The sequence below is a fragment of the Rattus norvegicus genome, chromosome 7, assembly GCF_021556685.1.
Source record: "Rattus norvegicus strain SHRSP/BbbUtx chromosome 7, alternate assembly SHRSP_T2T, whole genome shotgun sequence".
Lineage (NCBI taxonomy): Eukaryota > Metazoa > Chordata > Mammalia > Rodentia > Muridae > Rattus > Rattus norvegicus.
The window spans coordinates 44012169-44040048 of record NC_141540.1 but is presented as its reverse complement, the minus strand read 5'-3'; the positions used below and the strand labels follow the sequence as shown (position 1 = coordinate 44040048).

The window sequence follows — 27880 nt, the reverse complement described above, 5'->3', positions numbered from 1 at the left end:
AATTCAATGTCGGGAGGTGGTTCTGGTGAAGTCACCTGACTTCTGAGTATGTGACTAGGCAGCTGTCCTTGGGGCAGTGGAATTAGCATCAAAATACAGATAACTTCAGGGCAAACCACAACATCCCACCAGCAATGGAGGAGTGTTCCCTTACTCTACATCTTCACCAGCACGAGCTGTTATTTGTTATATTGATCTTGGCCATTCTGACAGGTAGAAGATGAAATCTCACAGTAGTTTTGATTTATATTCCCCAAGTGACTAAAGATGTTAAATATTTTAAGTGTTTCTCAGCTATTTGAATCTCCTCTTTTGGAAATTCTGTTTAAATCTGTACCCCATTTTTAATTGGGTTCTTTTTTTTCTAAACACCCAGATTTTTAGTTCTTTCTGTGTTTTAGATTTTAGTCCTTTATCAGATATGTAGTTGGTAAAAATCTTTTCCCATTCAAGTAGGCTGCTGCTTTGTCCAAATGATAGCATCCTTTGTTGTGTGGAAGTTTTTCAGTTTTATGAAGTCCCAGTTATTAATTTTTGTTCTAAGTAGCTGTGTTGTTGGTGCTCTTTGAAATGCCTCTTATCTGACCTCTCTTGGCTTATCCCAAATCAAGTTTCGACATAGAAACCTGAGACAACCATTAAATTATATGAGATCATGACTCTACTCAGCTCAAAACACTTCAATGGGTCTCATATATCTGAAAGTAAAATCAAAGTGCTCCCATTTCTGTGCTATTTCCAACCATGTGATCTCATTCCTCTCCCTAGCCTATGCCATTCATCTCACTGGCCTGATTCCCCTCCTTGTCCATTCCAATTCAGATGCTATCCCAGAAGCTTTCGTCTGCTGGTCCCATAGGAGAACATGCAATTTAGTGCTAAATTTACTTCCTTAGCTCATCACTGAAATCACCTCATAAGGCCTTCAAGGGCCACCGTAACATTTTTCAATCTCCTCTGTAACTCTTTCTACTTTCGATCTCCCTGTTATTTTTCCTCTTCCCACACAGCAGCATCTAACATACTAGACTTTTTACTTCTATCTTCACTCTCTGCCTCTTCCGTTCAACAATGTGAGCTCCATGACAGCAGTGACTTTTGTGCCCCATACCTACAACAATCTCAAGCATCTAGTTGGCACGTGCATGTTTGTTGAATAAGTGAAGTAACATTTGGTTGAAAACCCAGTGGCTTTCCGTTCTTTATTTTGTGGGGTTTTGTTAGCAACTGTTCTCACGCACCCTAATCATCCATTACAGTCGTCTACATATTTGGATGGTGAACGGAAAAGATAAGAAGAAAAATTACCTGAAGCTTAGTCTTTCCATCGCCACACATGCCATTCTTTCAAAAGAAAGGTTTGAATCAAATGCTATAGGCTCATGGCTGTTGATGCTCAAACAAGGTAGCATGGTGACCATTTCTCATTCTTTGCTTTGCTTTTTTCTGAAACTGAAGTTGAGTGTGTAGCCCTGAATAACCAATGGTGTCTAGCAATCCTCCTGCTGATGGCCCTGACCAGTCCCTAAAGTCCTGCTGATGCCCAGTGCCAGGGAGTCCCTGGCTGTAATACTACCAGAGGCCTCTCCATGCCACACTTAAGAAGAACGCCATGAAAGCAATTGCATCTGCTAGTTATCTGCGGAACTTTACCCAGGGGAATGATATATGCTTACTGTCTTCTTCTCTGTTCAGGTGTGACAAATCACAGCATCTAGAAATGGCTGGAAACAAGAGACAGAAGAAGAAGAAGGAGGAGGAGGAGGAGGAGGAGGAGGAGGAGGAGGAGGAGGAGGAGGAGGAGGAGGAGGAGGAGGAAGAGGAAGAAGAAGAAGAAGAAGAAGAGGAAGAAGAAGAAGAAGAAGAAGAAGAAGAAGAAGAAGAAGAAGAAGAAGAAGAAGAAGAAGAAGAAGAAGAAGAAGAAGAAGAGGAGGAGGCACCACCACCACCAAGAGAGAGCATTGTGCAGCTCTCAGAGGAGTAATTGGGCTTTGGCGCACTTTTTCCTGGCGCTACCTCAGCTTCTGTGCCAAAGGATTCTGAGAAAAGGCTTGTTGTTCCAGTCTCAGAACTGCACTTGAGGCCGACTCTTTGAACAGAGTGCATGTAGGGACAAATGGCAGGAATGGTTAGAAGTGGTATTTGTATGCGCATTGTGCCTCCAAGCCCCAGGCTGTGTCAGAGTTCTTTTATAGAAGTCTATTGAAAAAAAATGATATTAAGAAATGTAAAGTGGAAATTCTGGCTGTCAGAAAATATGATTTTCACTTGCAGATCCTAAGAGGAAGCAGCCAGGGAAGCTATGGGAGTTTCTACAATGCCAGTTATACGGGTGGCAGGATTTTTTTCAAATTGAGAATTAGACCATAATTGGTACTAAAGTACCAATCTGTGCCAACATATCAACCTAACACATTAGTCCACCATGAAGGAGGGCTGCTGCCAATCTGTGCAAATATAATGAAGACTGTAAATCTCAGATATGTGTGCACAAGTCCACAGATAACTCTGCCTTTTAAATTTTTCTAACTCTTCTCATCTTCTATGTCCAGATCCCTGGAGGATAAGGAGAGCCAAGAGGATTAGAATTAGAATTAGAATTGGCTAGGAATGTCTGTCTGCAATTCATCATGACCTGGAAGAATGGAACAGAAGAGCACAGTTATTTCTGGATACTATTGTATTTAGCTTATTTCTAAGACAACACTAATTAAAATAACAGCTTTGAATAGCCCCTCGGTAAATCTAATGGTTAAATGCCTATTTGAAACTATGCCACACAACCCCATTCTGTCTGAATCACGGCCATGCACTTACAGAGCCACAAAGGGCACATTCCATCTCATAGGCAACAAATAAACAACTTCATAGTGCGCACACACACACACACACACACACACACACACATCAAATGCATAGGGTATAGCAACAAGAAACTACACACTTATGTGCAATGCATTCATCTATCATATATGGATACATTACAAATATGTGTGTTATTACATAAAATGTGTACTGTATACCATGTATACCAAACACAGCATACACAGATGAATAGCATTTACAAACACACATATATACACCACACATGAATTTGCTATACATATATATTTTATCTCCTAAAATATGCACCCTGATGCAAATACAGATACATATATAATCTTTACACTTATCCAAAATATACATAGATACACAATGTATATACATAGAATATATATACATGGTACATGGATTACATCCCTTAGAAGTATATATTCTACATTCGTACCATATCTACAAGCATTATGCATCACATAGAAATTCATTATGGGCACTTATAGACGCCTCTAAAGTTAACCAATTCACATATAAACCATATAAACATACCTCTGTGAACATATAACCACCATTCACAGATAAATCCACGTGCCACACAGTATAGATATGCACATATACAAGATACACATATGCACCTCCAAAACACAATACACACATGTACATATCCACAGTGCAATGTTACACACATCCCATGCTCCTTCTTCTGACAAAAATTCTGACGTAAGTTACTTGTATCATCACAGTCACCTAAAAGAAAGGAAGAAAGAAATATTTTGGCTCCTGGTTTCAGAGTTAGCTGTCCACCGAGAGTGCTAAACACTGGGGTTGACAGAGTGGGACAGTTTGCATGGTGGTATTTAGTTAAGGGGCTGAATAATTCAGCTTGAATTATCACCTGTCTGACTTCAAGGTCCTCATTCAGTTGCTGCCAACAGAATATCACCCATACCGGTTGTGCTTCAGAAATCAGATCCTAGCAACGATCAGGCTGACAAGAGGCTGGTTGACTCATGCATTGCCCTAGAGAAGACTGAGAAAAGCAGTTTTCTCTTGTAGGTCTGAGGCCTTGCGGGTTTTCTTAACTTGCTGTTAGTGCAAGTACTTCGCAATCCTTAATTAAATACATCAATTTTTCAGATACTCATACGTAGTGGTTTGAATATGATTGGCCCATAGAGTGGCACCATTGGGAGGTGTGGCCTTGTTGGAGGAAGTGTGTCACTGTGGGGTGGGCTTTGAGACCCTCCCTCCTCCTAGCTGCTTCCAAGAGAGTCTTCTCCAGTCTGCCTTCGCAACAAGATGTAGAGCTCTCAGCTCCTCCTGCACCATGCCTGCCTGGACGCTGCCATGTTTCCTGCCATGATGATAATGGACTGAACCTCAAAACTTGCAAGCCAGCCCCAATTAAATGTTGTCCTTTGTAAGACAAATTCAACAATAGGACATATCAATAATGAGACATCTTGAATATAGTCATGGTGTTTTCAGGCCAATGGAAACCCTAAGACATCATAGTATCTCCTGACTTTCAGAGTCCTCCCTATAAACTCAAGATGAAGAACAATTACTGCAGGCACCGGTTTTGGGCATTCTTCAGCTTCAACCCACATGCATGAGAAGTTGTACCTTCAATGTGCAATAGCTCATTCTAGAGCCAGCAGGCAGGGAGTGTATGAGCAGCACAATGATGCTCAAAGGGACGAGCTCTTGTTCAGTTCAACAGCAGCTCTTGATGCAACAAAAACCACTTTGCCCTGAACTCACCAGAGTTACTCTGATTCCTAAGAATATGTGAAAGATGGGGCTGACCATTTTGAATACCAAAGGAAATGCCTGACCCAGACATATTCTATAAGGATCCAGTCTGCATGGAGAGTCACTTGTAATCGTTCTGAGGAAGAGTTCCGCCACCGCTGGTAACCACTATTGCACCTCAAGTTTCTTAATGCCACTACAGCCGCCATTTTTTAAATAAGAAATTGAAAGAATAGCCTAGCTCCTAAGATTATAAAGAAAATTAAATTAGGCAATTATGCTTGGAATAATAGATGCCCAAAAGCCATCCTGGCCTAAGCTGTAGTACAATTGATAAAAAGGAAACCTCCAAGATTTAGAAGTCCTCTTATAAACAAGAAGATGAAGTAACACTCTCCAACACACACACACACACACACACACACACACACACACACACACACACACGTTGAGAGATGGGATCCTGCTGTGTCAGCCAATCTCCTGGACTTCCTGTCAACTTTATCACCACCCCTACTTCCCTGAGGTTCTCAGAAATGCAGGAACTGGAACCCAAAAGGGTGGTTTACTGTAGTGACCATTGAAAGCACTCCCTCTTCCAGTCACGAACTTGAATAATAGCTAAGGTAGGAAGGAACTACCACAAAAGGCTCCTTTATCTAGTCTATGATGTTTTGTGCACGTTCTAAAGAGTCTTTCCTACTGACACTATGAATCAGAATCCTACTTACTAAAGGCCAGGTTCATTTCTATCATAAAGAATTACTTCCAGGCCACGGTGACACACTCCTTTAATCCTAGCACTAGGGAGGCAGAGAGGCAGATCTCTGAGTTTGAGGCCAGCCTGGTCTACAAAGTGAGTTCCAGGAAAGCAGGGCTTCACAGAAACTCTCTGTCACAAAGGAAAAAAGGAAAAAGAATTTGTACTACTTGGAGCCATGTTACATCAGAATGACAAGGAAGACGGATCGGAGATAGGGGCCAGTGTGTGTGTGTTCATGTGGGGGGAGGGGAACATTCACATCTGGGCCTGTGAGTGTAGAGATAGAGTACGACCTCAAGTACTTCAGGTGCCCTCCATTTTCTGAGGCAGAGTGTAGCTCATTATCACATCATTTGCCATGTAGGCTAGGCGAACCATAGAGAAAGACTTACCTATCTCTGCTTCCCCAGCTCCAGATCTACAAAGAAGACCAGCTACGTTGCAACTAATAAGTTTCTAAGATGAAAAACGCCACAGCTCAAATGTCCAAAGCGCTAACAAAAAAATACTCAAATCCCAAGATTCCGTTGATCAAGAGGATCATAGGCTCCCATGTCCAGCTGTTTTTTGTTTGTTTGTTTGTTTGTTTGTTTGTTTTAACATTGGTTCTAAGTATGGAAAAGGCAAGCACTTTACCAGCGAAGCCAGTGGTTCTCAACCTACCTAACACTGTGATCCTTTAATACAGTTCTTCATATTGTGGTGACCCCTCAACCATAAAAATATCTTGGTTGCTACTTCATAACTGTAATTTTGTTATGGTTATTAATTGTAATATAAGTATCTGATATGCAGGATATCTGATAGGCGACCCCTGTGAAGGGGTCATTCGACCCCAGAGGGATTGGGCTGTACAGGTTAAGAACTGGTGAACTCAAGTATCTCCCCATTCTACAATCTGAGTGATAAATAGCCCTGAAAGAGGGAAGGCCTTACAGACAGCTTTGTCAGGTTCCAGAGTTACTTCATTCAAATCCAGCTCTCCTAAATGCAAGTCAACAATGTAATCAAAAGTTTTTCTTGGTAGCCTGTGCAAGAAAAAGAAGGAGTCTTGGAGAAAGTGGAAGACAGGGAAGAAGAGAGGAGGAGAGGGGAGGGGACAGGCCGGAAAGCGAGGGGAGGGAAGGGGAGAGGACTGGGAGAGAGTCAGACTATGCAAGGATGTTGGGAAGGGAAGTAACAGGTTCAGCAAGTGAGTGTTGACAAGGCTAGCCAGCCTTTCAAACATAGCATCCTATTGTTCCTTCTCCTGCATCTTTTATCCAAATCTGGGGTGGGGTGGAGGGTGGGGATCTGGCTTCTAAGGAACAGAACTATCCTTAGCAGAGGCATGTAAAGAGTTTTCAGAGGTAATGGTGACGCCTCACCTCCATCTCCTTCCTCTCACAGAAAAGGTTCCACCTCTCCACAGTACGGAAGCACAAGCTGATGAGACCGCAGAAGGGGATTGGAGAGAAGACTGCCAGGGAGACAGGCAGTGTGAACTGTGATGCCTTTTACATCTTAGAAGACTGGAGAGCTCCACAGGACCCAGTGCCCTCGTCCACATCCTCAGGGAAATCAGCGGGGTGAAGGGTCCATGTTCATCCATTTGAAAAGGACACTGCTTTCCCAGTAAACATTAAAAGAATGCCACAGAGGGAGTACTATTTACAAATGATTAAAATGCATGGTAGGAGAGAGGAAAATTAGGTGCATCTGTGGTCAAGATGCCCACATCATTGTCATTCATTGGTCAGTAAGATTGCCAGAAAGCCAGGAAGCTGGACTCACCTGTGGAAGAGATAAGCGTCATTGTTTGTTTTCCCATTGTTTCTTGTTTTGATCCTAGGCTGGCCTCTCCTATCATTTTCTTTCATGGTACAGTCTCTCCTTGTCAACCCAGAGACTGGAAAAAAAAATTATTCACTGGATGTAAGAGCAGTACACTCCCCTCCCTTTGTCTTTCTCCGGAAATTAGTAGCTCGAGTTCCATTAACTGGAGTGTTTTACCTTATCTCCTTCCTATAAATGAAGTGGGAGTTTCAATGCCATAATTTAGAATTATTCTGCCCAATTCATCCTAAATGGATTCTGTTCTCCTTGCAGCCTTTATCTCTAGACCTCACTAAGGATAGCATTTGGACTCACCTACAGGCACACAGTTGTCCTCTCTTCAATGTCAAGGTCTTTAGAAATGTAATGAAATGTGACAGCCTTTTGAATACAGCTCCAGAAATGGCCTCTTTCGTGGCTATGCGGATTGCTTGCCATTTTAGCACCCACTCTCTATGTTGTTTTATGATTTGTTTTACAGAGAAACCTGGGGAGATACAAGTTTCCCAAACTGACCGTTCTTGTTCTTTGTTCCAGGACTGTTTTACAGAGACCGGTTACTTCTGATATTTATTTGCAATGTAGTTTCTAAAAATAGTATGTCATCCTCAGCGGGAAGCTTCCTGTAAAGAGAGACTAGTGAGGGCGTTTCCAAGCAATGCAAGTTAATTTTTACTGTGCACAACTCACAGAAGAGGGATTTTCTAGAGACATTCTTCCAAGATATTTCAGTTCTTCTGGTTAAAAGTTTTCAAGAATGGCATTGGTTTTGGTTGGCTGGAACCTGGACTATTTATACCAACAGTTGAGAAGTTTACTATCTAAGTCCATTTCTTATTTCAATAATAACTCCAGTTCCAAAGAAGTCAAATGATTTTTCTAAGAATCATGTAGATGGTAGCTAACCAAGATTAGCTGAGGCCATTTGAGGTCTCTATAAGTCAATAGACGAGTTCTGCTATACAGAATGCAATAGAACTCTAAGAATTCATTGACCACCATTATTGTGTATAACACCGGTGTCTCTTCTCTGCTCACAGCACGGTCAACACCAAGCCCTGAATGATTTACCCAGGAGCGATATAAAGAAAATAAAATTTACCAGGCTCCCTGGATTCTATCTCCAATTTCTCCCTATAATCCCATCCATGACTGTGCTTTTCATTATTTGTTTATCTTTTTGGTTTTCAGAAGTAAAATTGGGCTTGCCTAAAAGATTGGTACTTTAGACATGAGCTTCAGATACCAGTTGGACTGGATGACAGCTGGTATGTCATTTGGAACCAAGACCCTGTCATTATCTCCTCAGATTAATAATTAATAATAAGTAAGTAAGTAAATAAATAAATAAATAAATAAATAAGAGAGACTTCACCAACTTTCCAGGAGCTTCACTTTTAGCAAGAAACAGACACGATAGGGTCCCCCCACAAAGCAACTAAGACATAAAAATAGTGCCTCCCAACTTCCCAACCTCTAATATGCCAAGCTTTCATATGAACTTCTAAGAGATCCAAGACATTCAACCTGTAAAGATCAGTCTTGGCTTCTATTACAATAGATCCTGGATTGTCACTATGTAATTACTATACATGTGACCCAGAAGTGATGTGCCTGATTTTATTCAGAACCAGGAGTGGGCCTTTACTCTTACCTCCTTTTCATTGCTCAGGAAAGAGGTGCTATCACCACCTGGACACAGGACATAGAGGGGAAAATGGTGAAATAGGATTGGGTGAACACCCCAGGCTCTTGACAAGCACCTTAGAGAGGAAGAATCTCTCACTTTCTCTGAACCATGGGTGGTGAAGTCGTGTTTTAACAGTTTAGATGTTTCCCACAATGGCACAGCCACCAGTGAGTGAGTGCGGCTTAGAAGAAACTGGAGAAACCCACACAGGATGCGTCCGCCTGAGATTCTATTCAGCACCTCTTAGCCTGAAGTGGTCTGGGGCTATTTGACAGAGAAATAGATTTAAGCTGAGGTGTCTCATTTCATAGTTCATCAGATTTGCTGACAGCTAAAATCATGTCTTTTCAACTCAATATATGCTACAAAAATAATTGACAGTACAATGAATTTTTGGAATTAATTGTATGTAGAACCAAACATTTTCAATATTCCACTAAAATGCCCTATACCTTAGAAATATACTGCTTTAACTTAAAGCACTGAGGTTATCATTAGTAGCAAAGGAATCAGTATTGGTTATAATTTTTACCAGATTACCTTTATAATATTCAAGTTGAAAATCTTAATAAATTCTCAGATCTCAAGAATGCAAAGTCAGCCTCCAACAGCATCCTAATGAATTATATTTCCCAAACTTTTCACATTAGACATCTTTACATGAATATGTAAAGCCAAGAGCTGATATTCTACTATCTTTTGATTTGAAAACTAAAGAATAAACCACAATTTGGTCAAGATACATGGCAGATATTACAGACTGACTGTTTGATGACCAATGCAATCTCCTTCTACAATGCTCTCCTATAGAACACAGGCTGAAGAGCTAACTCACATTCCTTCCAGGGCATTCTGCATGCAATCTGGGTTCTTGCAAGTCCTCTAAAAATCTGACCTTATATTCGTTTTTGCTGTACTTACATTCTCTACCTTAGATGCCATGCTGTACCAAAGCATTGTACTAGTGAAATGTGGTAACCCTGCATCTTTAAAGATGGGAGGCACACAGCAGCTCATCAGCATATCATTTTATGGCTGTCTTATTTTCATTGGCATTCCTAGCATTATTTTGTTGAAAGAAGGAGGCAGGCTGGGCCTGAGGAGCTGCAAATGCTAATCAGACATGCTAAGTTGCCCCTCTCTTATTCCAGGCTGACTCACAAGCCATCTGTGCAGATATGTAGTCATTCTCACACTGATCTCTATGTGGCAGCCAAGGTTGGATGACTGACGGAACAGGACAACTGAGTTTTGAGATGGGCGAATATCTGCTAACTTCCTACATCGCACTGGCTGAAGTATTGAGAACAAAGAAACGACAGCCATTACAAAGCCTGTTCATCAATGAACAATGTTGAGCCAGTTTCTCAAAGAGTTCCAAAAATGTTCCCCAGTGAGCAGTGGCTCCTGGAAACATCTTAGAAATACAGTTGTGTGTGTACTGTGCATTCTGGGTGGGGGATATGGGTGAGCAAACATACAGAAGTCAATATCAAATTCTCCAGGAGCTGTCCACCTTGTCCTTCGAGACAGGGTCTCTCACAGGAGTCTGAAGGTAGTGAATTAAGCTAGGATAGCCAACTAGGAGGCCCACAGATCTGCCTGTCTCCACTGTCACAGTGCTGGGAGTACAAGCATGCACCACCATGCCTAACTTTTTGCATGGACTATGGGGATTAAATTCAGATAACCCATGCTTGAACAGCAAGCAATTTGCCCACTAAGTCATCTCCCCGGCTCTAGAGATACAGAATCTTACACACACATAATTGAGACCCACTGGGTAAGAAATTTAAAGGATAAAGCCCAAGAACCTGTACTTTAGTCAGGCTTCCAACTGACTCTGATGCATGCTTACATTTGAGGACCACTAAGGTAGGTCAAGTGGCCCTAGTTAAGGCAGTTGAACGGAATTTCAAAACAGTCACAGCAGGTTAGGAAAAAGAGAAGAAATTGTTGAAGAACAGGGTCTTTGATTTCAAAATAGCCTGATTTAGAAATAGAAAAGCTATAAATGTAACCCAGTTCATGCACACAATGAAAAGAAGCTTTAGCAAAAAGAGCATTGTGTTGAGATTCCAAATCACTGGCCTTGACATTTTAACTTAGCATCAAGCAACTTTTAAACAAGTTGATTAACTTTTCTGTACGTTGGTTTTATCACTTAAAATGAATAAATAGGGCAAACTTTATCCAAACACACCTAAATTGTTTTCTATCCGCTCTGAAAAAAAAAAAATATACATCATGGCATGTGATTACCGTCATATTGATTCCTGCTTTCTCTTTCTAGGGCAAGCATGAGACAGAGGTTTCCCAGCATTCTTTTTCTCTATGTGGGAGCTGCACCTAGAGGACAATTTCCAATAGATGTTGTAGTTCTCCACTCCAACTACCTACTCCAGGGGTTCAATGCAAGTTTGGCAAACTCCACTGACTATGAGAAAATTCTGAAATAATGCACACTGTTAATTATTAATGTTATGGAAAGATGTACAAATTACTTGCATGTCTACCAAGTTATTAATTACTTTGCTCACCCATTGGGCTTAGTTATATTTCTATTGCTGTAAAGAGATACCATGACCAAGGCAACTATAAAAGAAAGCATTTAATTGGATGTGTTTATAGTTTCAGAGGGTAAATTCATGGTCCTCACAGCAGGGAGTATGGCGACAAGCAGACAGGCAGGACACTGGAGAAGTAGCTGGAAGTTTAGAGGTTAAAATACAACCACAAGGCAGAAAGAGACTACTGAGAATCGTGTGGACTTTTGAAACCTCAAAGCCCATCCCTAGTGACACATCTCCTCCAACAAGGCCACATCTCCTAATCCTTCCCAAACAATTCCACCAAATGTGGACCAAGCATTTATATATAAGTCTATGAGGCCATCCTCATTCAGACCAGCACAAATGTTAAGGACTGGGTTTGAATTTTACAGGATTCTGGAGGCCTAAGCATCAACTCAGAGCTGTCATCAGCTCATGATACTTGAGAATCAAGACCAGGGCTGGAGGGGTGGTTCAATGGTTAAGAGCACTTGGCCTTATAGAGTCTAAATGAGTTTAGGTCCCAGCACACACATGGTGGTTCACAGCCATCTGTAACTCTAGTTCCAAGGCATCTGAGCCCTTCTGACATCCAAAGGTACCACCGATATGAATATGGTTCATAAACATACATGCAGACAAACACACACACAAAATAAAATGAATAAATCTAAACAAAAGTTTGAAAAAAATCAAGACTCACTTGTATTCACCAAAAAAGCAAATGAAGCAGGTTTTATAGTTATTATAACTGGAAGAAAACATCAAATTATATTCCCTAACAACATGGAAAGATGGAGTACTGGATATATTGACAGGAGACTGTGTCAATCAGTGAGTTGGGGGTGGGGCTAGGGAGAAAATAGTCATGTACAAAATGGAGTTTGTAAACACAGGGAAGGAGGAGTCAGCTAAGCTATCAAACATCAGAGACTGACAGTTAATTGAGCTAAGTGTTTACCCAAAAATGGAAATTTAATTCAACATCAAGCACTATGTAATGAAATACTAAAGAAGGCTAGAGAGGATCAAAAACGTGTTCCTGAAGGCTGAATCTGTGCCTTATCCCATTCACAACCTTGGCAGGCAGTAAATACTGGGGACAGAATAAATGAATACAGGTTGAGAGTGAGACTACTGTAATTATTGTTCTATAATCATAAAAAAAATTAGTATTTTAGCTGTATGTTTCATGAAAGAGTGGGGTGCTTTATGTTAATCAACCTGTATCATGATATCTTTCAAATTTTGCAATGCCAGTGGAGTGCACATGTAAATTTCATATGTTTTATAGTAATGAGTCTTATGAAATTAAAATAAATTCACGGCTTTGAACTGACAGGCGAGCGTGGCCCATTCAAATGCATAGACCTGATATTTTTCTCTGGAGAACATCTCCTACATTTAGAAAATTGGTTAAGGGCCTAGGGAGATGGATGGCTCACTGGGTAAAATGCCAAGCATGGCGGCATGCATCTGTAAGCCCAGCACTGAGGGGAGATAGAGAGAGCCACACTCTAGAGCTTCCTGGCCAGTCAGCCTAGCCAAATCTACCAGCTCTGTATTCAGGGGAGAACCTATCTCAAAAATGGAGGTGAAAAGTGAGTGAAGAATATAACTGACTTCAGCTCTCAATGCTCACATTTTTTATACACACAAGCGCACACACACAAACATACAAATACAACACACACATACGAAATACAGTGAATCAACGTCAAGCTATCATGCTCTCTGTAAACGCTGAATTGCAAAGACTTGCTATGGCACTAAACCGGATGAAATGAGACTCTGTTCCCAAGACCTTCTTTGACACAGGTGTTCAGGCAAATTTTACTTAGAGCCAATTCCAGGGCACCAGTGCATATTTTTAAAACAAACAAACCATAAGATTATTCTAATAAGTATTAGAAGAAAACAATAAGAGGAACATGTCCCCAAAATAAGTTTCTAAATTGAGCAACAAAAAGAATTGTACAATTCCAGGATGAAACTAAAAACACCAAATTGTATATTTTTCAAAGGCAAATTTTGGGGTAACATCCATTACATGTTAATCAGTCTTTTTTTTTTTTTTTTTTTTTTTTTTTTTTTTTTTTTTTACTAGAAGAGACTAGAGCTCCAGAGAACAAAAATACAAATGTGTTATTTGGACCAGTCTGCAGCTCCAAGACGAAAGCATCACTCATTGCCAAGTCCCAGACTGCCAACCTTCACGGTATAGTCACTGCAAATGTTCCCAGTCCCACCTCGCACCCGTGCCAAGTCAAGAGTATAAAAATGTTCAGGGTATTAATAGTCTTTGGTATTTCCAGCATGGTGCTTAAATTCTAGAAAGGGATCCCCTGCATATTCCTCAACTGAACAACCATGAGGGCTGTCTTTGTACTAAATGCCAGCTAGGTCTTTATTGTCTATAGGGGCCACATGTTTGATTACAGGACACAGACTATATGCTTGCCTATACATGTTGCTTATAGGGGGATGATCCTTTGTGGAGACAAGTGAACCATAAATTCCAAAGAAAAGTTCAGAAAACTTACCAGTATACGCTTCTTCACAGACCCAATAGGAAGGCATGGCTGGATGTGGGCCTCTCTGAAAGAGATTCAGTAAGACAAACCCAAGTATAGCAATGGGCTCCTCAAAGAAGAATCACAACTAATTGCCCTAGCTATATTATATTGATGGGTTTGGCGCATGTCTTTTCTCTATTAAATTTAGTTTCTGGTAAGATTTCCAGAAAGCTTTATAGCTTTATAGCTAAGATGTAAGAAAGACGTCAAGCAGTTGTTAATTGAGCCAGAATCCTTCCTTTTCTGCTGGCAAGAGGCACCAGTGTGATTCCTGGGTGGGGAGAGTAGGGCCATTTCCTCTCATCATTCCATGACTGTCCCTGCTTCCCTAGTCGGCCTCAGATTGGAATTATTATCTCCATGTATTCATCTCCTCGAATTCCCTGTGCTCTGTTTGTTTTCCCCTTGATATCACACATAGTGTTTCCTCTCCCTGTCACCCCACATAATACCATCCTATTACTATTGCATTTTAAAATCAGCTGGATGCCCTCCTTTTAATAGTAATCTTAATTATCAGTGATAATTACAATCTGCCTCAAAATGAGTCCAAAGACTCAGACATTCTGATGATTTCTAGTAACTCATTCTGATTACAATAAGCCAATGATACAGTTTTAAATATACATTTGTTGTACAATTTAGTTTTGAGATGTATTTATTATTTTTTACTTATTTATGTATATGGATGTGGGGGGGGGTGTTGACATACCAGAAGAGAGCACTGGGTCACATAGGACACAGCCATAGATAGTTGTGAGCCATCAAGTGGGTGCTGGAAATTGGACTGAGGACCTGTGGATGAGCAGCCAGTCCTATTAACTGCTGAGCCCTTAAGGTATATTTTTAAAGCATCTCTTTTATTAAAGAAGATAGAATCAAAGGAATGATAAAAAAATTAGTAAACGCAAGAGATGTCTTTGGAATTTTGTTGTTTGGTTTTTTTTTGTTTTTTTTTTTAACACTTGCTTACTTATTTATGTATTCGAGACAAGGTCTTGCTATGGAGCCAAAACTGATAGAAATCATGAATCTGCTGCCTCATGAAGCTTGCCAAATTCTGGGGTTACATGGATAACCCACCGCACTGTTTCTAAACATGAAGAAGACAAAAGGAAATCGCTTCTCAGAGAACTCCCCACCAACCGAGAGCGCGAATGGAATAACCCACTCCAACCATGCACATCCACAGGCTAGCAAGAGAAAAAAAAAAAAAAAAAACGCTTCTAAGAAGTAGCTGGCCTGTGCACCACGTGACTTGCCTACACTAAAAGCGGGTCTTCGGAAATGCCGTGCGTAATTCCGGAAGGCAAAGGTCACCAGTCGATAATCACCAATAAATGTTCCCTTTCCTGAAGTGCAGAAGTCCATACTAAACAATGTGAACTAACGAATTGAAAAGTCACAGCCTTTACATACACGTTACCTAAAACTCCAATTTACGAAGTCTCTCAAATCATGAAGTAAATCAGGGTTTCTTTATGCCCCACTCCCGCTGCCAAGTTCAACAGGAAGTGCCAAAGAGAAATCTGTTCTCGGAAGACTCTGCACCAGAAGCTAAAGGATTTCCATTAAACTGTAGCAAATAGGACCATCCCCCTGAGATTTCTAACCTAATTAGTCAGACAAAAACACCTCTCAGATATTTTTCTGCTCATGTGTTTAGAGATTAAAAAAAAAAAAAGGAAAATGGAAAAAGAAAAGGTACCACTAAACATATTTCCCCGCTGCTATCTATGGAACACAGCCTGTGCCTCTTGAGGTAGAAGGAGTCTGACAAAAACAAATGCGCTCGTCGTTTAGGAGGCGAGCAGACTGGAAAGAAAATAAGAGTCCTCGGCCACGCAGACGTTGCCAGGCAGCTCTCACTTAAAATAGTAAAGCCTCGCTACTCCATCGCTAGCTGACCCTCGAGATGGTGGGTCTAAGGGTAGGCGCAGGAAGGAACGACTCTGGTATAATCAAGTGGGGTTTTGAAATATGACAAGCAGATTCTGGACCACAGTCAGTTATGTCCCATGAAAAAGAGACCCGTGGATTGTAGAACACGCCTTGCTCAGAGCTGCCAACCCCAACTGCCTTCCAATCAGCGAGCCCCAATTCAGCATAATGGATAATGGATAATGGATGATCTCATCGTGCATGTTGGCCTCAGCGTTTGTGTTTATGTTTTTATTTTTATTTTTATTACACCATACAAACTGCACACACACAAAGATATATAAAAATTTAAGGACCTATCTAAGTAAAGGGTGCAATCCAGGCCAAGAAGTAGAGTACACTAGCTAGAAGCCTCCTCTGAGCTCCTTCCTCTACCATAGCTGTGTGAGCTAGCCATGTTCTTGATCTTTTGTCCCCCAGTGGTAGTAGTGTAGTTAGCCACGCATTCCGAGGCCATTGTTCCCTCTGACTTACAGTGCAGGCGTTCTTCTAGGTCGGGATGGCTCCATCTAACTACCACTGTAAGGACATTCGGTGCTGTTGCCTGTGATTGGCATGCATTTGTTTACATTACTGATCAATACTCCAACTTGTCTTTCCAGTACACATAGATGGAGTGCATTATGCAAACATCACTTTAGTTTTTATCCTGGAAGTGCTGGAGCACTGCGAGAGTGTGAGTGCATGCGTGTGTGCGTGTGTGCGTGCGTGTGTATGTGTGTGTGTGAGAGAGAGTGCATATGTGCATGTGTGCATGTGTGTATGTGTGTGTTTCCTTTGATATGATTATATATCCTAAAACTGGAGAGTCTAGCCATTTCATGCTTATCCTTAACGATTTTCTTCTCCAACTTTAATTGAGGCATCCCATATCTTCCTGCATCTACTGGCCTGTATCCTGTCTTAATCAGCATCTCCCTAGCTGGTGTTTTGTATATCCTACTCCCCAGGGCATTCCCTGGTCCATTTGGACTTACTTCGCTATGGTGACGATCAAACCGTATCAATTCTGCTTCCGTTCTTATCAGTCACTTATACTGCCTGCAAAGGCCGGGAGGCTTTTTTATTAAATCTGCTGTTTAATGTTATAAAGAAAGATTGTACAGGCCAAGCCTGCATCTACTCCTTAAACACATTAATGATGAATTCACACCAGAATAAAAGATGAAACTTGAGCTCTTCCTGCCACAAAATACAAAGACTGTTCAGCTCAGAACTCCAAGGCCTAAGTTCCATCAATACAGCATTATGACCCCCTAACTTATTGAATTGCTTTCTATTCTCTGAGAGCAGTTACAGACTTTGATACTGAGGCTAACACTAGGATTCTCTCTTCCCCGGACTGAAAGAACCCTAAAATTACAGAGGGAGAAAGATGCAAGATGTTACTATGTTTCTTACAGAGGCATTCTTTAACTATTTACCCAACATGCCCCAAGGGCAAGGGCAAGCTACACTGTCACTGAGGAAAAGCCTTTTCTCAAAGGGTCTCTGTCCTGCAGGAATGTGGCCTGTTCTGAGAATTCCTGGGTGTGCCCAGTGGAGAACCTCCCTCCCTACTCTGGGCCCTGATCTTTTAAGCCTCTTGGGTCCTTTGGACTGTAGCTGTAATCTGCCTGTTTTCATTGTCTTTCCGTTACAAATCAAAAGGAAAAATCAAGTGCATGGAAATACTGCAATATAAAGGTCAACTGGCGACGTACGTTTGTCAAATATAAACAAATAAAAACATGCATTTATTTCTTTCTCAAATCCACTGGTGGAATTTTGGAAGTTACCGGCAGCCAGTCTAGACAATCAGTGAGTTCCTGATTCTCTGAGAGACTGTCTCACAAAAGAAGGGAGAGAGTGACTGAGGAAGACAGTTGACCCTTTGCCCTTGACCTGCACACATTGCTGCATGGCACGTGTGTGCAGATGCATATGAACAACTGTGCCAATTACGCACATATATACACCGCGGGGGTGGGAGGAGGGGTGGTTAAGTTCTGTAAATGTTCTTTTTTTTCTCTCTTGGAGAAAAGGATCTCGGGAAAGCTGGGCTACAGTCCATTGCCACCCTGCATAGCTTTTACGTGGGTGCGAAGAATATGAACCTACGTCTTCGTGTTTGACGTCTGTGTGCTCAGGCGCTTTGCTGATGGAACCACATTTTCCAGTTCCAAGCAGCCTTCTTTAAGGCCAGAACTACAAAGGTCGCTCACTCAAAGACGAAAGCAGCCAAAGGCAATATTGCAAAGGAATTGTTCAAAAGCAAAAACCTTCCCGGGGATTTCCGCTTAATTCTCCTTTAGCTGCCGCAGCTGCTGTTATTGTCAGAATGAATACCAGGGAAGCGCACGAAGCGGATAAATGAAAGAAGAAGTCCTATGAGGAATGATATAAAAACAGCCAAGCAATTGTTGCTGAGGGAAAAATAAAACCAACCATTTAGCTGAACGGAATGAGACATTTAGTCAGAACAGTGCTGTATGGAGACAGCCTCACAGTCTTCAAGAAGCACGTTAGGGAGCTTTAATCGCCTCAAGTACGTTAACACATTTACACTCTCAGAGGCGTCTGCATGGGGACAATTTCCTAACAGGTAGCTACATCTATATTCTTAACAAACATCCGTGACAACAAAAACATTGTCTTTTTGCTTTTTGCTTTGTGTTTTGTTTTTGTCTGGTTTCCGGGGAGACCCGTTTTCTTTATGTAGATCTGGCTGTCCTGAAATCCAGTCTACAGACCGGGCTGTCCTTGAACTCAGAAATCTGCCTGCCTCTGCCTCCAGAATGCTGGGATTAAATGCATGTGTTTCTACCATCTGGCTAACAAAAACGTTTTCAGTCGTGTATCATACTGAACTGTGGTAGTCTCTTTGCCTTTGCATCTGTCTCATATTTTACGAGAGAGCTAATGAAACATTGTACTCTAAGCCCAAGGCCAATATCTATTGAGTGAATACGTAAACTCAGTAGCCTACAATTTATCACATTTTGAAGATATAATATGAACGAGAGCCTATACCCGTGGCTTTGTAAAAACAAAACCTTACAAAATTTCAAAGGCTGATAGGTTGAAGCTTTGTAGGCAAAAAAGTTTGAGTGGAGTATAAAATAAGATGTCTGTTTTCTCGGTAATTGCTGTGGTATGAACAATGTTCATTTGATGTCTGCTCTGTTATCTTCATACTGTCGGCCAGATTGTCTCTGATGAGTCTCCCAGGGAAGATGTTAATTCGTGAAAGTTTACTTGATTTGGGAGAAATGTTCTCAAGTGTCCCCTAATGTTGCAATAAGTTCCGTGCTTCTCTGCCACCACCCGTCTGCCATGTTGGGTAGAGTAGGTACCCAATGTGGTGAATTTTTGAACCTCATTAAATTATTTTATCCTTATATGTCTATCCTTCCCTTCTGTGATGGTTTGTATATGCTTGGCCCAGGGAGTGGCACTTTCAGAAGGTGTGGCCCTGTTGGAGTGGGTGTGTCACTGTGGCTGTGGGCTTTAAGACCCTCACCCTAGCTGCCTTCAGATGAAGATATAGAACTCTCAGCTCCTCCTGCACCATGCCTGCCTGGATGCTGCCATGCTCCTGCCTTGATGATAATGGACTGACTCGCTGACCCTGTAAGCCAGCCCCAATGAAATGCTGTCCTTATAAGAGTAGCCTTGGTCACGGTGCCTGCTCACCACAGTAAAGCCCTAACTAAGACACCATCTTTTGTCTTGATCAATTGTCTGTGATCTCAGAGCCTGGTGGTGGGTCCTGTGTTCTCTCACTGTGCACAGAAGCCAGCAAAGACATAAATCCTATATAACCTGGATTTGTGGGTGCTGCAGTCATTTTCATTATGGTTGATAGCTGTCTGTCTTACAAGTTCATTTGCAAAGGTTGAGAAGGCTTGAGTCATAGTAGTCCAACATCTCGTTTTGGACTCAGAGAGCCTGGACTAGCTGTATGAGGGTGTGTGTGTGTGTGTGTGTGTGTGTGTGTGTGTGTGTGTGTGAAACATCTATTAAATTTGTCCTTTTGGCAATTTTATATACACGTATAATACAGTCTAACGACTCTGATACATACTCTCTCATCTCCCTCCCAGATCTCCGTCACCACCTCTACCTTCAAGCTCTTTCCCACTTCATGATTTTTCCATTTGTGTCCTGATAAGACTTCTTAATCCATCTTTCCTTAATTTAAATAATAATAATAAAATCTACATCAAGAAAATGATAACAATATATGTAAATAATAATAATAAATTATAAATAAATAACAACAATAAACTACATCCCTGTGTTAAGAAAAGAATTTTCTGTTTTGCTTCGCTTTGCTTTATGGATCTGAGGATCAAATTCAGGGCCTCCTACATAGAAGATGAGCACTCTATACAGCCTAGGGACAACTTGAACTAGGACGCTTGCCACTGCTTGAGAATTTCTTGGTGAACTTGAAAGGAAAATTATACAAATTTAAGGTTTAAAAATATAAAATTAAAAGAATAAGCCCCAAAAGCCACAAACTCAGGAGTAGCAGGCCATAAAGATAAAGAAAAGGAATGCAAAAACCAGCTCAGGCTATCGAGGACTGAGCCATAAACCATCCAAAGACATCCCCCCAGCTTACTCAGAGTCATACTTTAACCAGATGTCCTCCAGACCCTGATAAGCCCCTACTTGTGTTTTTCAGCCATTGTGTCCTGCAGAGAGCACTCCGGGAAACCGGGCAGCCCAAGCCCAACCAGAGGTGTTTCAAATACAGATGCTCCATCAATTTTGACAAACTTTTAAAAATAATGAGGACTTGAAGACCCTACCCTTCTCCTGATTTAGTAGCTCTGTTCCAGGAACCAGGGGGCCATAAAACCTTCTGGCGTCCCCTTATCTCCTGGAGCCATAAAACAATCTTGTAACTTGTGGTACATTCCCCTTCGACATCCCCCCATCCCCTGGTGCTCACAGCCTCTGCCTTTAAATGCTCTTTCTCCCAGCCTCTCGGGGTCAGCCTCTCGGAGTCGACACCTCTGTCCCCTGTGCGGGATACGTGTCGGCCTGGAGATCTCTGTAATAGGTCTCTGTAATAAACCTCGCCTTTGCTTATTACATCCAAAATGGTCTCTCTGTGTCTGGGGTCCGCGATTTCCCAAGACTTAAGTAAGGGTCTCTCTGCGTGGGATCTTTCAAACTGAGCAGCTTGGAACGAAGGACGCAACGCAGTGTGCTCGCCAGCATTTAACAAAATACCCATGGCTCTGCTCGCTTTACATCCTTGATAGTTAGTTGTGAACTCGAATCAGCGAATCAGCGGGCCAGCCCCTCCACCCAACACCAGGACCACCTACTTTGTCTGCTCCCCATCCAGGTCACACAGGATGCAGGTAAGTACACAGATATGCTTACTGGAGACCAAAGGTAAGACCAGAGTTCAGGTCCCGGAAGCAAAGATTTCTTTGTGCGGGTAAGTGGAGAGTGGACCAAGAAGAAATAAATAAATAAAATATATATGTGAGCATACACCTCAAAAGCTGGACCCTTGAATGTAGAGGGCTCCTGTAGAGGAAAAACGGTGAAATGACAAAAATTTGCTTCTGCCCACATCCTTGTTCTCTCTGAGGACAATGTTTGGTGGCATGAAGTAGGTTCCTGAGCAATATGTCTCAGTTACCTTATTCTCCAATTGCTCCAGACAAGGAACATTGATGAGGTGAGCTAGAGACACTGTGGTCACAGCTTAAACCCTTGAGAATTGAGTTTGTATTTGTAAGTAGTAGGCTCACGTCTCCCTTTTGTAGGATAAGATACATGTTTCCCAGTCTGTTTTTAGTCTTGTGGAAAAGATACAGCCTTTATCCTACCATGTGGCTCAAAAGTCCAGTTTGATCATGGATGTCAACCCAACTACAGTGCCTCAGACACATTAGAGGGCAGCAGGAGCTGTGACCAATTCCATATGGAGTTCACCGCCCTTGGGAATAAGATGGGAGGGGCGCTCCCCAACTTCCAGTCATTGGGGCTACACGGGAGTTATAGGCCTAGCTGAAAGATTCTTCCTTTTACAATAGAGGTTAAAAAAAACATAGATTTTTTTTTTGGCTGATAAAATAAAAATAAGTTGAAAAGTTTTAAACATTGTAGATGTAAACAAAACCTATCTACATAGCTAAGACCTGTCTAAAACTGTCTGAGCCACTACTGAGCATTTACCTTGAGAACTTTGTGGGAGGTGGGGGTGGGGAGAGCTGGGGTGAAGAACTCAATCACACAATGTTATATAAAGTGGAGGAAAAGTTAGAAAAGAGAAGTATATTAAAAGTCAGTCCTTCTAAAACTTGAGTTCACACGTTTCTGGCTCCTTTTCAGGCTCTAATTATAAATTGAGATCATTTAGAATTCTTATAATAACTTCACCTCTCTGTGAAATCTAATATGGCAAACTTCATAAATATTACATTATTGCTAAGGTGATATTGGTAGGCCTGAACTTCTCAAATCCCCCAGAACATTACAAATGCACTCTCGTGTACTCATATTTAGAGGTCAAATTTAATTGTATCCTGGGGAAGAGGGCTTGTTAGGACTCTGGTAAATGTGGCAGGTCAGACTGTGTCTGTCTGGTTGACCCCAAGAATGTCCTATTTCCTGTCTCTGCCTGCACTGACCTCTGTAGCTCTCCAAATCTCACTCCCAGCCTTCTGCATCTATAAATCCTCTGTGAATCTGACCAAAGGAGCGCACTTATAACTCTTGTTTACACAAACCTAAATAAGTGAAAACTGCTACCTCTTAGTAGGTCCAATAGTCACCTATTGAAAGAATAATTCAAGTCAACGTGAATAGGCATCCTTCTTCCCTGGTCAACGGTGTTCTAAAATTCTAAGTATCTCAAACCAGTAACTTTCCATGCAGCATAACAACCAATATTTCTCACAACCCTCAAAGAGGGGAGGAAATAGTTGTTCTTTATCTTGATACTACATCCGTACACTGGTGAAATGGGAAAGGATTTTGGTCACTTGTACTGTGTAAAGAAGGGAGGAAGGAAAGAAGAAAGCAAGGCAAATGGACACTAGAAAACAATGTCAAAGTCCCATGCTTCCTTGTTCCAGTGAAACACGGGGCGATGGAAGCCTAGGCCATGTCCTTGCTCACTGCTCCTGGAAGTTGGTGCTTTCACGTTTAGCATCTGGATGAGATAGGCATTCGCTACAGACATAAACCAAATGGGAGGCAACCGCTAGAATATTAGGCTGTGTTTGGTCTGGCAGTAACTTCACACTTTCATCTCCTTCGCGTCTCCTCTCTCATTTCCTAATCAAGTTTGGATTTGCTGAGATCAGAATTAAGTTTCTATTTCCTGAACCAGTGAAAGACAAGGGAGATGACGTGGCATCGTCTGGCCAAGGTGATTAAGACTTAACCAAGGAGAGGAAGGAAGGCGACGAGTAACCTCAGACACTCCAGAGCTCAGCTACACACATCTTCTGCAGTAGGAAACACCAAGTGAACCTGACCCAAAACAGTACCATCACCTCCATGACTCTAGCTACCTGGAGAAGAAAACGGAAGGCTGGCTGAGCTCCCAAACAATGAGTTACTAAATGTATGGTCCTCGTGACTCTTGGAGAAAGTGAGCCTTGGATATATGAAACGCTGAAGAAAAAGGAGAGAGGGGGGGGAAGGAGACAGAGAGAAGAGACAGAGAGAGAGAAAAGAGAGGAGAGAGGAGAGAGAGAAAGAGAAGAGAAAGAGAAGACAGAGACACACACACAGAGAAAGAAAGATAGAAGAGAGAGGAGAAAGAGAAGAGAGAAAAGAGAGAAGAGAGAGAAACAGAGAGAGAAGAGAGGAGAGAGAGAGAGAAGAGAGGAGAGAGAGAGAAGAGAGGAGAGAGAGAGAGAAGAGAAAGAGAAGACAGAGACACACACACAGAGAAAGAAAGATAGAAGAGAGAGGAGAAAGAGAAGAGAGAAAAGAGAGAAGAGAGAGAAACAGAGAGAGAAGAGAGGAGAGAGAGAGAGAAGAGAGGAGAGAGAGAGAGAAGAGAGGAGAGAGAGAGAGAAGAGAGGAGAGAGAGAGAGAGAAGAGAGGAGAGAGAGAGAGAGAAGAGAGGAGAGAGAGAGAGAAGAGAGGAGAGAGAGAAGAGAGGAGAGAGAGAGAGAAGAGAGGAGAGAGAGAGAGAGAGAAGAGAGGAGAGAGAGAGAGAGAGAGAGAGAGAGAGAGAGCACAAAGTAAGATTGAACGAAAAGGAGATTCCATTTATTGGTAGCACTCAGAAAGCACCATCAGAAGTATTGAAGCGCACAGCATTATTAGATTGCCAGTGACTGTACGGGTGGCTCTGGGGTTATCACTAACACAAATCACCCAGCTGTCCCTAGCCCCCAAATCCGCATGAGCTGGAGCAGGCACAGTCTGGCTCTCTTATTCGTTTTCCCAATGGGCTAGTCATTGTACATTGGCCTCTGCCTCTTCAGTAACACACCTTAGGGAACCTTTTGTGTCTGGCTCCTACCAGTTAAAGCCACTTTATTTCCTGTCTGCACAAACTGAGTATAACCCCCTTGACTCCCAGCACAATCACTAATGGTTGCCTTCCCTCTAGACACCACCTTCATCCCTGCCTCACCTAAAGGAAAACACAACGGACATCGATGGAGTGATAAGAGTCCCGAGTCAGATCCTGGGGACAGAAGACAAAACACGATGAGAATTCTAATCTCAAGAAGCTTAGGATAGATGAGAAGAGAGCCATGAATTTATCTGAAATCCCCACAGTTAATGATAAAAGGAAGAAAAAAAAAAAACTTGTCTTCCTGTATAACAGCATGTTACAAAAGCAACTGGGAAGGAGCATTGCCTGTCCTTGTGAAGGCTCTCTGCTTTGAGATGGATGCCTTTATACTCTGAAAATAACACTATTCAAACATATGGCTCTCTATGCCAACACAGACCTGTCCTTTCCTGTGGACTATCATATCTACGTACTTAGAAGGGAAACTGCCTTTTTAGTTTATAAATTGTCAATTTATTAGGCTATGTTTACATAGAATATAACTATAAATAGGGTGGGGTTTAACAACAGTAAAGTCAGCTGGAGCTAAATGAACCCTGTCTCTTCAAATAAACAAAATGACGAAGCATAGCATTACTAGGATAAGTCCGAAATCTACAATTACAGGCTGGCCTGGGAAAGCCGAAAGCATGATCATACAAAGATCTTTACAAGGGAACCCAAGGATCTCGTGCAACACCAGTCTCCAATTCTTCCACAGCACTTAACGTGACCTTGTACCTCCTGCTGTCCCTGCATGACGATTTCGATCAACAGTACAAAACCATAGACAATGGAGCAGGAAATACAAAGGCAACACCACAGATAGGCAAATAAAAGGCAAATGATAGAAAGACTAGAATGTTGTAAGTTTAAAGAAGGTGATATTAAAAAGCTTACAGCTCTCTCACACATACACACTCCCATACTCACATATTATTAATATTAAAACATAATATTAACAACATACTGTTGTTAATTAATAACATAATATTAATATTATACTATTGATAATAATAAGTCAAAATTTACACCATCAGGGACTGGATATAATGGGCAGAGTGAAAAAAAAAATCAAATAATTTTTAAACTTTGAAAAGTTTTAAGGCCTTTAGGAACTGCCTGTGCAAAACCAACTCTTGTTACCAAAAACCTACCGACGTTTCATTTAAATTTAACTAACGCTATTGCATGATTTTACTGGGAAAATAAAGCTGCTCCCTTCCCCCAGATAATAATGATCAGCATTTGATTAAAGTGCTAAATTATAAGGCATTCACCTATATTTAAGTGTAAGAATAAACCAAGTATCAATATGAGACTTGTTTGAAGATGCAGATCCAATTACAATTTATTAGATCACATTTTTATGTATTATATGTGGATTCATTTTCAAGCTTTTAAAATTTAGACGAAGGTATGTATACAAAGTCTCCTTGGATAATGAGAAACCATTCATTGTTTTAGCTATGATCCTTTCTTAAGAAGCCCCCTACAGTCCTAAGACACACCACCATCCAAGCAAGTCATAGTCTAAGACATATGCATCAGTGCAGAGGAGACCCCCCTGAGTCCTGCCTGTTGGTATCAGGAACCGCTTTCACCTCCAGCAGTGACCTAGTCATCTGGTCACCTGCAGGCCACAGGAACCTTCCCATCTGCTGCCATAGTAACAGCCATACATTCCCAGCATACATTAGGTTCAGCTCCCACCTTCACCTGGGAGCAGTTACATCACAGTTTAAATAAAAGGCAGACCTTTCCTGCCCCCTTTCTCCTCTTTTTTTCTCTTTTTTTTCCCTCTCTTCTCCCCCTCTTGTCTCTGTCGTCCCCAGTAAACCTCTTCCACATGGGACCATTATTGGCCTGGTGTGGTCTGTCCCGACTCGAGCCTCAATTCTATCACAATACTGCCCACTTCATGTTGTACAGAGGAGTCTCTCCTTCCTTTAAAGTAGGTGTTCTCTTTGATGAAAAGCAAGAGCTTAGCTACTAAATTCATTTTCCCTGATTAATGAAAGAAAAAACACCAAAGGTGGGGTAGAGAAAGAAGTGTTGACCGAACTTGGCCATGGATCTCAAGTGAGTACTAACACTCACTTAAGAGGTTACTGCTGTGCTTTGAGGCTCCTGTCCCTACCCTTTGGAGTCAGTCTCCTTACTGACCAAAAAAAAAAAAAAAAAAAAAGACACTGCCTATCGCACCTTAAAGAACCCAGGTGCCCGCGTGATAGATTTGCTGCAGCTTCACTAGAAAGGCCCTGCTCTCTCTACAATAAGTCAAGGGATCCTCAATAGGAAATGATTTTATTTATCCCTAACTTTATACCACAGAGGCTGGGAACTACCCAGGGCAGGCTTCAAATCCTGCCTTAGTATTTACAAGTCTTCCAAAGCTTCCCGTTGGATCTTTATGATGCAGAGGAGGAAAGGTGCCTGAGATGCCACCCCCAACCAAGACCTTCTTTGCAACTTCATACCTGTGTGCCAAGGGACAACTGGTTTTCTCCAACGGAGCATCACAGTGCATAACCACCACACTCCAGAGGTGACCAAGGCCAAGAAAAATTGAACTCCATGTTTTGTTTTATTCTGTGGTGGGCTTTTTGGTTTCCCTTTGTTTAGTTTGGGCATTTTTGTGGATGAGTCTGCTAGTTTGGTTTGTTTGTTCGTTTTGGAAGGAAAAGAGAGAATATGAAGTTGGGTGGGTAGGGAGGTTTGTAAAATATGGGAGGAGAAAAATAAAATAGTCCAAAAGAAAGACTAGAAAGGAAAAAAGGAAAGAAGGGAGAGAGAGAGAGAGAGAGAGAGAGAGAAAGGGAGGAAGGAAGGAAGAGAAAGAAAGGAGGAATGGAGAAAGACAGAGAAAGAAGGAAGGAAAAGGAAAGAAGGGAGAAAGAAAGAATGAATGAATGAAAGAGAAAGAAAGGAGGAAGGGCGAAAGAAAGGAAGAAAGAGAAAGGAAAGAAGGAAAGGAGAGAGAGAGAGAGAGAGAGAGAGAGAGAGAGAGAGAGAGAGAGAAGAGAGAGTTAAAAGCAACCCCAATGAATTGCCAAGAGACTGTACATGAAGCAACACTCCAAGAAGGTCCAACAGTGTGCAAACCTCGCTGTAGACATGCGCAAAAGTCAGTTCCCACCACTTTTCCTCAGCCAGAGACAAGGGGAAGCAAGCACCCGCAGAGCGGACACCTGCTGGGAAAAGAGGAACTGAAATCTGATGGGGGTGGGGTGGGGGTAAGAGCGGAGAGGGTGGGAGAGGGCGGGACTCGGTTTTCAGGGTCTGAGTGAGCACTTCCACCTACGATCAATCTGTATTTATGACGCCTGGATTTTGATTTTATTTTTATTTTTCTGTGTCAGGCAATGTGGACCCTAGAGAAGGGCTGTAAAGCTGGGGTTCTACTCAATGCCTGGAACTTGGAAGCAACCAAGCAGC

General features: G+C 41.8%; 2 long non-coding RNA genes across 7 annotated transcripts in view; one reads left to right on the top strand and one right to left on the bottom strand.

Annotated features, from left to right (window-relative positions):
* Nucleotides 1-4275, top strand: part of LOC148004648 (uncharacterized) — a 49659-nt gene extending 45384 nt beyond the window's left edge. Inside the window, exon 2 of the long non-coding RNA XR_015624593.1 lies at nucleotides 1696-4275. This is a non-coding gene — a long non-coding RNA (uncharacterized LOC148004648). The remainder of the gene's footprint in view (nucleotides 1-1695) is intronic.
* LOC120093570 (uncharacterized) lies at nucleotides 2730-27637 on the bottom strand. 6 transcript variants are annotated; one of them, XR_015624599.1, is made up of 6 exons: nucleotides 26923-27637; nucleotides 13936-13990; nucleotides 8805-8842; nucleotides 7667-7773; nucleotides 6703-7108; nucleotides 2730-3564 (listed from the first exon to the last, which is right to left on the bottom strand). It is a non-coding gene; the product is annotated as an uncharacterized LOC120093570 (long non-coding RNA). The 6 variants fall into 6 exon arrangements; XR_015624596.1 differs by having other exon boundaries at nucleotides 3097-3564; nucleotides 7466-7773; XR_015624595.1 differs by lacking the exon at nucleotides 8805-8842 and having other exon boundaries at nucleotides 3091-3564.
* Between the last annotated feature and the right edge of the window lie 243 nt (nucleotides 27638-27880).